This window comes from Oncorhynchus keta, chromosome 28, assembly GCF_023373465.1.
Source record: "Oncorhynchus keta strain PuntledgeMale-10-30-2019 chromosome 28, Oket_V2, whole genome shotgun sequence".
Lineage (NCBI taxonomy): Eukaryota > Metazoa > Chordata > Actinopteri > Salmoniformes > Salmonidae > Oncorhynchus > Oncorhynchus keta.
This window is the reverse complement of record NC_068448.1, coordinates 39,686,674-39,698,071: the sequence shown is the minus strand read 5'-3', so window position 1 is coordinate 39,698,071 and position 11,398 is coordinate 39,686,674.

Sequence of the window (11,398 nt, the reverse complement as noted above, 5' to 3'; positions counted from 1 at the left end):
TCTTTCTCTCCATCTCGCTCTCTCTCCCTCTCTCTCTGTCTCTCTCTCTCTCTCTCCATCTTTCTCTCTCTCCCCCACCAAATACACACACAACTCTATTGCTCTTCATCTCCCCATACTAAAATGCTCAGCTTTTGAATAATTTATAGACTACAGTCGAACCCTTTCACAGTCTCTATAATGCTGACCTAATGTATCGCCTGCTAACAATAACATGAACGATTTAAAAAACTGTGACAGTCATGTCAGACAATATATTAGGTATTTAGTGCCTTTGGAAAGTATTCAGACCCCTTGACTTTTTCCACATTATGTTACGTTACAGCCCTCTCAATCTACACACAATACCCCATAATGACAAAGCAATTTATGAAAGTGAATCACATTTACATAAGTATTCAGACTCTTTACTCAGTACTTTGTTGAAGCACCTTTGGCAGAGATTACAGCCTCGAGTCTTATTGGGTATGAAGCTACAAACTTGGCACACCTGTATTTGGGGAGTTTCTCCATTCTTCTCTGCAGATCCTCTCAAGCTCTGTCAGGTTGGATGGGGAGCGTTGCTGCACAGCTATCTTCAGGTCTCTCCAGAGATGTTCGATCGGGTTCAAGTCTGGGTTCTGGCTGGGCCACTCAAGGAAATTCAGAGACTTGTCCCAAAGCCACTCCTGAGTTGTCTTGGCTGTGTGCTTAGGGTAGTTGTCCTGTTGGAAGGTGAACCTTTGCCCCAGTCTGAGGTCCTGAGTGCTCTGGAGCAAGTTTTCATCAAGGATCTCTCTGTACTTTGCTCAGTTCATCTTTGCCTCGATCCTGACTAATCTCCCAGTCCCTGCCGCTGAAAAACATCCCAACAACATGATGCTGCTACCACCATGCTTCACCGTAGGGATGGTATTGAACAGGTGATGAGCGGTGCCCGGTTTCCTCCAGATGTGACACTTGGCATTCAGGCCAAATAGTTCAATCTTGGTTTCATCAGACCAGAGAATGTTGTTTCTCATGGTCTGAGAGTATTTAAGTGCCTTTTAGCAAATTTCAAGCGGGCTGTCATGTGCCTTTTACTGGGAGTGGCTTCCGTCTGGTCACTCTACCATGAAGGCCTGATTGGTGGAGTGCTGCAGAGATGGTTGTCCTTCTGGAAGGTTCTCCCATCTCAACAGAGGAACTCTGAAGCTCTGTCAGAGTGACCATCTGGTTTTTGGTCACCTTCCTGACCAAGACCCTTCTCCCCCGATTGCTCAGTTTGTCTGGGCGGCCAGCTCTAGGAAGAGTCTTGGTGGTTCCAAACTTCTTCCATTTACGAATGATGGAGGCCACTGTGTTCTTGGGGACCTTCAATGCTGCAGAATTATTTTGGTACCCTTCCCCAGATCTGTGCCTCGACACAATCCTGTCTCGGAGCTCTACGGACAATTCCTTCCACCTCATGACATGATCTTTGCTCTAACATGCACTGTCAACTGTGGGAGCTTATATCGACAGGTGTGCACCTTTCCAAATCAAGTCCAATCAATTGAATTTACCACAGGTGGAAACCAATCAAGTTGTAGAAACATCTCAATACAAACCCGAGCCAACCCGGGTGTGTATTGACAGTAAATCAACTTTGGATTTTATTATTGTTTCAGATCAAGAGAACGTCTGTCAGTCAGGAGTCTTAAATATTGGTTTATGTGATCATATGGTAACCTACTGTACCCGAAAGAAATCCAAAATGCTATTATAGCCAGGTAATAAATACATGGTAGGTACGGTCTATGAAACAATACTCAAAAGGACATTTTGTAGAAGTACTTGGAATTTTGGATTGGCCTCATGTACTAAACTGTGATGATATTGATCAAGCTTGTTGATCAAGATATGTTTCTGTCTGTACTCGACTCTCTGGCTCCGATGAAACAAAGTTGTATCAAACAGCGGTCAGGGAAATGGATCACTTCCGAGATCTTAGACCTCGTAAGGAAAAGGGAATAGCTACCTGGCCAGATTCAGAAGGACAAATCTACAACAACATTATGACGGTTATATTAACTGTAGAAACCAGGCCAGATACAAAATGGATAAGGTCAAATCCAAACACTATATAGACGCCGTTAATGACAGCTTACATCGGCCTTGTGAACTGTGGAAAATGTTAAAGGACATTGGCTCAAAAACTCCCCCATAAGGTAAAATCCTGTAGTATTGGCCTGGATATTGAGTATAGGAACAATAGCCTCATCTCTGGTTAAGAAGTAACCCACGTGCTCTGGACACTATGGCCAGTCTTTCATTAACAACGTTTACCATAGCAAAGGTCTCACAAAGGATTTGTTTGAGCTGTGCATGGTACCAGAGGACAACGTTTCCAGTCTACAATGCTTAAGGAGCACAAACAAAGAAACTGGCCTGGATAACCTTCCTGCGAGATTCATAAAGGATAGTGCTTGTGTGTCACTGCTAAAATGATAACGCGTATTGTAAACCTTTCTCTTAGTAGTGGTGCATTTCCCAAGGATCTCAAAACAGCCCGGGTCGTTCCACTCAACAGGACGAGCAGTAAAACAAACGTAGGAAACTTACAGGCCTGTGTCGATCCTCAGCACCTTATCCAAAGTTGTCGTGAGATTCCCTTTTTTTTTAAATCAACTTGAGGGATACTTTCTCGAGCAAACACTTCTTTATGAACTACAATCTGGCTTTAGAACAGCTCATTTCACTGATACTTCCTTATCCACCATTTTGACCACATTAAGCAGGAAAGTGAGGAGGGGAACTGTACAGGCATGGTCATGTTAGACTTGCAGAAAGCTGTTGACACTGTGGACCGTGATATTCTCCTGATGAAACGGAAATGGGTGGGTCTAAATGATATAGCAGTGAATTGGTTTAGGTCTCATCTGACCAACAGAACACAAGTACAGTTGAAGTCGGAAGTTTACATACACTTAGGTTGGAGTGATTCAAACTTGTCTTTCAACCACTTCACAAATATCTTGTTAACAAACTACAGTTTTGGCAAGTCGGTTAGGACATGGCTTCTGATAGGCTAACTGACTTAATTTGAGTCAAATGGAGGTGTACCTGTGGATGTATTTCAAGGCCTACCTTCAACCTCAGTGCCTCTTTGTTTGACATCATGGGAATATCAAAAGAAAGACCTCAGAAATATAATCGGAGACCTCCACAAGTCTGGGTCATCCTTGGGAGCAATTTCCAAACACCTGAAGGTACCACGTCACCTAGAGATGAACGTGCTTTGGTGCGAAAAGTCAAATCAATCCCAGAACAACAGCAAAGGACCTTGTGATGATGCTGGAGGAAACAGGTACAAAATGATCAATATCCACAGTAAAACAAGTTCTATATCGACATAACCTGAAAGGCCACTCAGCAAGGAAGAAGCCACTGCTCCAAAACCGCCATGAAAAAGCCAGACTACGGTTTGCATCTGGGGAGAAAGATCATACTTTTTGGAGAAATGTTCTCTGGTCTGATGAAACAAAAATAAAACTGTTTGGCCCTAATGACCATCGTTATGTTTGGAGGAAAAAGGGGGAGGCTTGCAAGCAGAAGAACACCATCCCAACCGTGAAGCACAGGGGTAGCAGCATCATGTTGTGGGGGTGCTTTGCTGCAGGAGGGACTGGTGCACTTCACAAAACAGGTGGCATCATGAGGGAGGAAAATTATGTGGATATATTGAAGCAACATCTCAAGACATCAGTCAGGAAGTTAAAGCTTGGTCGCAAATGGGTCTTCCAAATGGACAATGACACCAAGCATACTTACAAAGTTGTGGCAAAATGGCTTAAGGACAACAAAGTCAAGGTATTGGAGTGACCATCACAAATCCCTGACCTCAATCCTATAGAAAATTTGTGAGCAGAACTGAAGAAGCGTGTGCAAGCAAGGAGGCCTACAAACCTGACTCAGTTACACCAGCTCTGTCAGGAGGAATGGGACAAAATTCACCCAACTTATTGTGGGAAGCTTGTGGAAGGCTACCCGAAACGTTTGACCCAAGTTTAAACAATTTAAAGGCAATGCTACCAAATACTAATTGAGTGTATGTAAACTTCTGACCCACTGGGAATGTGATGAAATAAATGAAAGCTGAAATAAATCATTCTCTCTACTATTATTCTGACATTTCACATTCTTAAAATAAAGTGGTGATCCTAATTGGCCTAAGACAGGGAATTTTTACTAGGATTAAATGTCAGGAATTGTGAAAAACTGAGTTTAAAGGTATTTGGCTAAGGTATATGTAAACTTCTGACTTCAACTGTTTGTAATGTTGGTGATGTTCTGTCAGAGGCCAAAGAAATATCCCGTGGAGTCCCGCAGGGATCAATTTTAGGGCCTCTCTTATTTATTATATACGTTAATGATATGCCAGATACAGTAAAGTGCAAACTCTTGCTTTATGCTAATGATTCAGCCATACTGGTATCAGGGAAGGATACAGTTTACATAGAGGCCCTGAGTAAGGAATTGCATTTTGTTAGAGATTGGTTGTTTGACAACAAATTGTCACTACATTTGGGAAAATCTGAATCGATTTTGTCTGGAACAAAACGTAGACTGCTTAAGGCTGACAAGATAACGGTAATCTGTGCTGGCAAGGAGATTGATTCTAAAAACAAGTGTATCTTACCTTTGTGTGTCCCTAGATCAATCCCTTTATGGAGACCTGATTGCTGCTAAAATTCTTTCTAAAATGGCAAATAAATGTAAATGTTTGTATCGTAACACTAGATATTTTAACATTAATGTTAAGAAACTGCTTGTCTCAACCTTGATTCAGTGTAATTTTGATTATGCCTGCTCTGCTTGGTATAGTTGGCTATCAAAAAAGCTGAAAAAAGAGAATGCCGGTCCTGCAAAATAATGTTATCAGGTATATGCTGAATATCATAGGGGTACAGGAGTTCCAGGAGATGGGCTTGCTGCCTTTGGAGTCCAGAGTGGACCAACTTAAACTTAATAATACGTTTAACATCTTAAATAATCATGCCCCAGGTTACATGAAAAACCACATTGACATGGTCTATAACCAACACAGTCACAATACCAGACCTGGTGTTATGTCTTGTAAAATCTCAAGAGTAAACAGTACTGCGAGGAACATGTTTTTCCCATACGGGTATTTGTCTGTGGAATAGCCTTCCCTTGGAGATCAAGCAAAGAAAAAAGTAAAAATAGCTTTAAAAAAGCAGGCAAAGGTTTTCATTTGGACAAGGTTGTCTGAGTAAGAGAAACCCCTCCACTGCCCCTTGTAGACCCTACTGCTCGGTTTTTTATTATGATGTGAAATGGACAGAGTGTTTTAATGTGAAATGAATATGGATGATTTTTAAGGTTAGGGAGAAGTGCAGCGAATAGTGCCACTTTTCAGGATGACAATATAAATGAATGTATTTATGGTTGTTTGTCATTTTGTCTGGCCTTTTAAATCATTATGTGTGTCATTGTTTTTACCATCGAGGACCACTTTGGAAACAAGCGTTTTAATTAATACTTTCAAGTGATGTCCTCTGGGTCCACATTATACATTTGTTGTATATGTCTGTTACCCAAAATGAATTCAATTCAATTCAATGGAAACAGGATACAATTTCGAGTCTCACAGCAAAAGATCCGAATACTTATGTAAATGGGGTAATTCTGTTTTTTATTTGTAATAAATTTGCTAAACTTTCTAAAAACCTGTTTTCACTTTGTCATTATGGGGTATTGTGTGTAGATTGATGAGGTTTTTATTTGTTTTATTTCATCCATTCTAGAATAAGGCTGTACCGTAAAAAAATTATGTGGGAAAAGTGAAGGGGCCTGAATACTTTCCGAATGCACTGTAGGTCGACCACAGCCAATAGCTAATCAAAATAACTGTTGGTGTCTTGAAGACACAAGGACAAATACTCACTTATATGTCTATTAAAGTAGTCCAACGTGTATAATTAATGGACATTTTTGTAGGGGTTGATGCATTTTCTTTGTTAGGGCAAATCAAGTTAGCATTTTCTAAGTGGAAATGATAAACTTCAGGTTTAAATGTTTAAAAAAAAAATACACTACAAGTTTGCCTTTCCTGCTGTAAAGGGACATTCTCCGAAGCAAAAGAATGATCAAATTATGATCCTACAGCTACATAGCGGTACAGTGAGCTACAAAAGTATTGGGACAGTGACACATTTTCTTGTTGTTTTGGCTCCGTACTCCAGCACGTTGGATTTGAAATAATACATGACTATGAGGTCAAAGTGCAAATTGTCAGCATTAATTTGAGGGTTGTTCATACTGGGTGAACCGTTTAGAAACTACAACACCTTTTGTACATAGTCCCCCCATTTTAGAGGACCAAAAGTATTAAAGTAGTCCAAAGTGTAGTATTTGGTCCCATATTCCTAGCACACAACGATTGCATCAAGTTTGTGACTCTTTTAAACTTGAAGCATTTGCTGTTTTGGTTGTGTTTCAGATTATTTAGTAAAAATCTATTGTGTTATTTTGGACACGAATAGGAATAGAATGTTTCTACTACATTAATGTGGATGCTACCATGATTCCGGATAGTTCTGGATGAATCGTGAAAAATGATGAGTGAAAAAGGTTACAGACGCACAAATATCGTATCCCCTTGTTATTGTAACGGTGAGAGGTTTACATGTTTTGGGAGTATGATATTTATGCGTCTGTAACTGTGCTGCCCTCTCATGACTACTATGGGTACAGCCTTGAGAATGAACACAGCCTCCATTTTCCCTTTAACTGTTTTTGATTTATTACAAAGAAAATGTTTCAAAGTTATATCAAGAAAACTGAAATGGCATGATTTTTTTGGGGTTGAGTTGGCGTCGTCATCGAGCAAGGGTGGTTGACCTGCTAGCATATCTATTTAAGATATTAGTAGTGTTGTTCATATGAATTCCTTTATTAATGAGTTTTTTTGCCCTGCTTAAATACTATTCGGTCATGATTTTCAATGATGTAACAGTAGGGCATGATGTGGAATGGATAGAGCAATCTAAATACTATGTTCAAGGTTTGCTGATGATGTCACAAAACATAATGCCATAGTTGTCATGGGGAAAGAACCTAAAGAATTAGAATGCAAGAGCTTTGATAGTTGGGAACAGACAGAGACAGACAGTTGAGTGGCGGATTTTGGTGAGTAGACATAGTTATATTTATCAAAATGATCTGTGTGACCATAGACTGTAGAAGGTTCGTAATTGCAACTTTCTGACTCCAAAGTATAAATGCAATTGTAAAATGTAAAAAGACACTGGGTACGCCATGAGTAAAAAAAGAAGAGGTTCAAATGGGTTGTTTTTATGAATAGGCCCATGGTTCTAGTAAATAATGGAAATTGGTAGAAGCGATCAGTGTGGGTGTGGCCATGAGGGTCAAGTTTTAGGATTAGAGGTGGCGGTAACTATGGAAATAGAATGAATAGAAAGGTCATCCCCATTCAAGTCAATGGCCATTTCTCAATTGAATTTTCTAAACTCCTGTGTCCTCTCTCCTCCATCCTCTCTTGCCTCCTTTTGAAAAAGGTCAAAGGCAATCTAGGGAGAGGCGACGGGGAGAGGGAACGTGGATGAAAATGCCCTTGTATGAAATGAGACTGTCCTCTACTCGCACATCATCAGGCAAATTAGGTTTACTGGGGTGGATCCCAAAATAAATGTAAAATAAAGTGATGAAAGCAAATAGAGTTAGTTGTGCAAGACATTTCATAGTATTATTTTACGTAGCAAGAAGCACATTGTTTTTAAACATGTGCATGCATTTCTCCTCTGACAAAACAAAAGCTGAATCAAAGAGGGTGTGGCAGATTTCAAAACTCTTCCTGCGAAGGACTCAGGTAGGATAGCCTACACATGACTATCTCGATGAATGGTGGCTAACAAGAAGGGAAGGACACTCTTCCGTTCGCCTATTAAAGGATTGACATTTCCTCTGAGATTTAAAACACTATTTTCTATGAACAGAAAGTGGATTTCTATGTTTTACAGAATTAAGAATGGCGGATAAAGTGAACGATCTTGACCCCGTGGGTCAAAATGTATTGAAGAACGGACCAGTAAGAACAAAGACCATCACTGCAAAGCTGAGGTGCAAGTGTAACAACTTGCTGCACAAAGAATTGGAGAGGTGTGAGTAGAGCGCGAGCGAGGTAGAGAGACGAACTCTGTCAAATGGAGGAGGAACGAGAAGGAGAAGTGGAGAGAGTGCAGGAGGCCAGGAGAAGCCTAACTGAAAGGTGCAAGAGAAGGATCCAGAGAGAGGTGGGGAGAAGAGAGGAGTTAGAGGACGAGAGAGAGAGAGAGAGAGAGAGAGAGAGAGAGAGAGAGAGAGAGAGAGAGAGAGAGGGGGGAGATGGCGAAAGAAAAAGAGACCCAGAGAAAAATGGCAAGGTAGATGGAGATAGTTCTAAGGGAGAAGTTTGGAGAAAGAGAAACGCTTCAGGGGAGACAGAGAGCAAGAAGGATGCAGAGATGGAGGACTTCAAAACTCTTCTGCCCGGGAAGACCGAAACATGAAAGGCTACGACTATCAGCTCAGAATGACTACGATGAACAAAGCCTCTCGGAAGAAACAGCAGCCGTTGGAGAGAATGAGAACGGTAGCAGGTGAGGCAGATATTATGATAGGGTTATCATTAGCAGCAGCTGTAGTACAGCAGTAGTAGATGGTCGTTTTAGCATTGCGATAGTTAATAAAGCGTGTAAAACATATTTACAGAAACAGAGTGGGGTCATGAGAAGCCCTGAATCAGAGAGAGTTGCCGGTAGAGGATGGTGAGACAGGCCAGGAGGACATGGAGAAACAGGCAGAGAAGGGAAGCCGTCAGATGCGATACGGCAGGCTTATTTCTTTGAATTGTGATGCTGTTATTATAGCTTGAGAATAGTAGCTGAGTTAACAGCTCAACTGTAGAGTCCAAGAGTGTCCTTGTGTAATTACTCAGTGTTCGCATTCAAAGGACAAAGAGAGGAGAGGAGAGAGAGAGAGAGAGAGAGAGCTGGAGAAGGAAAGGGAGAGAAAGAAAAAGCTGGCTCAAAGAAGGACCGACGGGCAGAAGAGGAGGAGGAGGAGGAGAGAGAGGTAAGGAAGAGCAGAGGCATCATGAGGTGGAAAACCAGTGGGATGAGAGACTGAGGGAGACCGTTGTAATGACCGAGGGAGAGACACACTTGGCCGTGAAACAGCAGGATAGATTGAGGGAGTTCAACAGACTCAGAGAGATGGAGAGTCTTACCAACCTGGACAAAAACAGCTTTGTATGTATTGTCTGTATATGTTTGGATTTGTCCGTGTGTATGCTTGCTGATGATGTGTAATAAACGCAGACGCTGGAGGACCGCTGGACAGGGTAGGAGGAGAGGGAACAGAAGAGGCAGACGCTGGAGGACCGCTGGACATGGTGGGAGAAGGAGAGAGCTTAGAAGAAAGAGGCCAGGAAGCTCGAAAAGAGGGAGAAAGAAGGTTCCAATTCTAGAGACAACATCAGCACATTGAAAATGGCCAGGGTGGGCCTCCCGGGTGGCGCAGTGGTTAAGGGCGCTGTACTGCAGCGCCAGCTGTGCCATCAGAGACTTTAGGTTCACGCCCAGGCTCTGTCGTAACCGGGCGTGACCGGGAGGTCCGTGGGGCGATGCACAATTGGCCTAGCGTCGTCCGGGTTAGGGAGGGCTTGGCCGGTAGGGAAGTGGCGGGCCGGGCGCAGTGCGCGCTAACAAAGGTTGCAGGTGCACTGTGTTTCCTCCGACACATTGGTGTGGCTGGCTTCCGGGTTGGATGCGTGCTGTGTTAAGAAGCAGTGCGGCTCGGTTGGGTTGTGTATCGGAGGACGCATGACTTTCAACCTTCGTCTCTCCCGAGCCCGTACGGGAGTTGTAGCGATGAGACAAGATAGTAGCTACTAAAACAATTGGATACCACCAAATTGGGGAGAAAAGGGAGTAAAAAAAAAAAAATATATATATATATATATATAAAAATGGCCAGAAAATGAAAGGACATTGGGGACGAGTAAAATGAGGTGTTTTTTTTCATTTTTTGAGATGAAGGTCAAAGTTTTCTGTACATGTATGACACAACAATTGATATTTTGCCTTAATCGGGCTAACTAATTTGTCCTTTTCTGACCTGTTGTCCTTGTGCTTGGAGGCTCTTATGGAATTCAACTCCAGACCACCTCCCCCACCACATGACCTTTCGTTTATTTCCTCGTTTGTTTCTCTACTATCTTCTTCTTACTACTTAGTAGTAGTAGTACTTCTAACTATGGTTTCTAAGAAGTATTGCTCATTTGTGGCTAATGAAAGTCAATATAGCTAAGTGTATTGTTTCTTTGTCTCTTTGAGAAGCCAATTAACCAGACCTATTAATATTGTCTCTCCACGTCACATTTTACGGTAGAATAGCATACAATCAATCGCCAAATTGACCTCATGATAGGGCAGAAGGAATTATGCATTTTAAATGCAAGGCTTTTGGTTGTCGACTACGAATGTCCTTTTTCATAATCATAGGGCCTTGGCGCCACCATGTGGCTTAGACTACCCAGTGGCCAACCCCATTTGAGCCAAAGTGCAACTACATTAATTTACCGAATGGCGTCGCTGTAAGAATGCAAGTGGAAAATAAGAAAAGCTTTGCAGACCGTCATGTCGCAAAACCACCCCCTCCCTATTCATGCACTCGTAGATAAAGAAATGGGTGACTGTGAACTAATTGTCTTGGGACTGGGCAGTGGGCACAGGATTTGCATTATCTTGGCTTCGTGGTTGCACGAGATTGGTGACAATAAGGGATCACTGTATTTTACCCATGTCCCTCACCTGTGGATTTCAAAATCATTTACAACAATAATAAGACATAACATGCTAATCGATCATAAACCATTCAAATGTACCTACTGATGGCAAATGTAATTTTGTCTTGTGCTGAACTTAATTTTGAAGCATTTGACATTTTAGTCGTTTCGCGGACGCTGTTATCCAGAGCGATTTACAGTAGTTATGCTTGTTACCTGAGCTGGTGGACAAAGGACAATTCAGTGTCGAACAAGAATGTCGCACATCAAGGCCACGTCGTTATCTTTTTTCTTTACAGACCTTTGGAATGGGTTATGGGTGAAACGTGTTATCAGACTTGTAGGCAGCATGCGTTATAGGGCTCGGTCTACTACATTCTAGGAATGTGAAATGGAATTTGCAGAGGGATGATAGCACTAGGTCAACAGAACAACGCTCGAGTCAATTGTGTGTGTGAGATATACTGTCTAGAATGCACACTGATGTGATGGGTTATCTGATCAAGTTTAGCTATTTCTAATCTAGTTTTACTGTTGTTATAGGGTGTATCATATGTCAAGGCCAGAAAGAGCAACCTACTAGGTAAA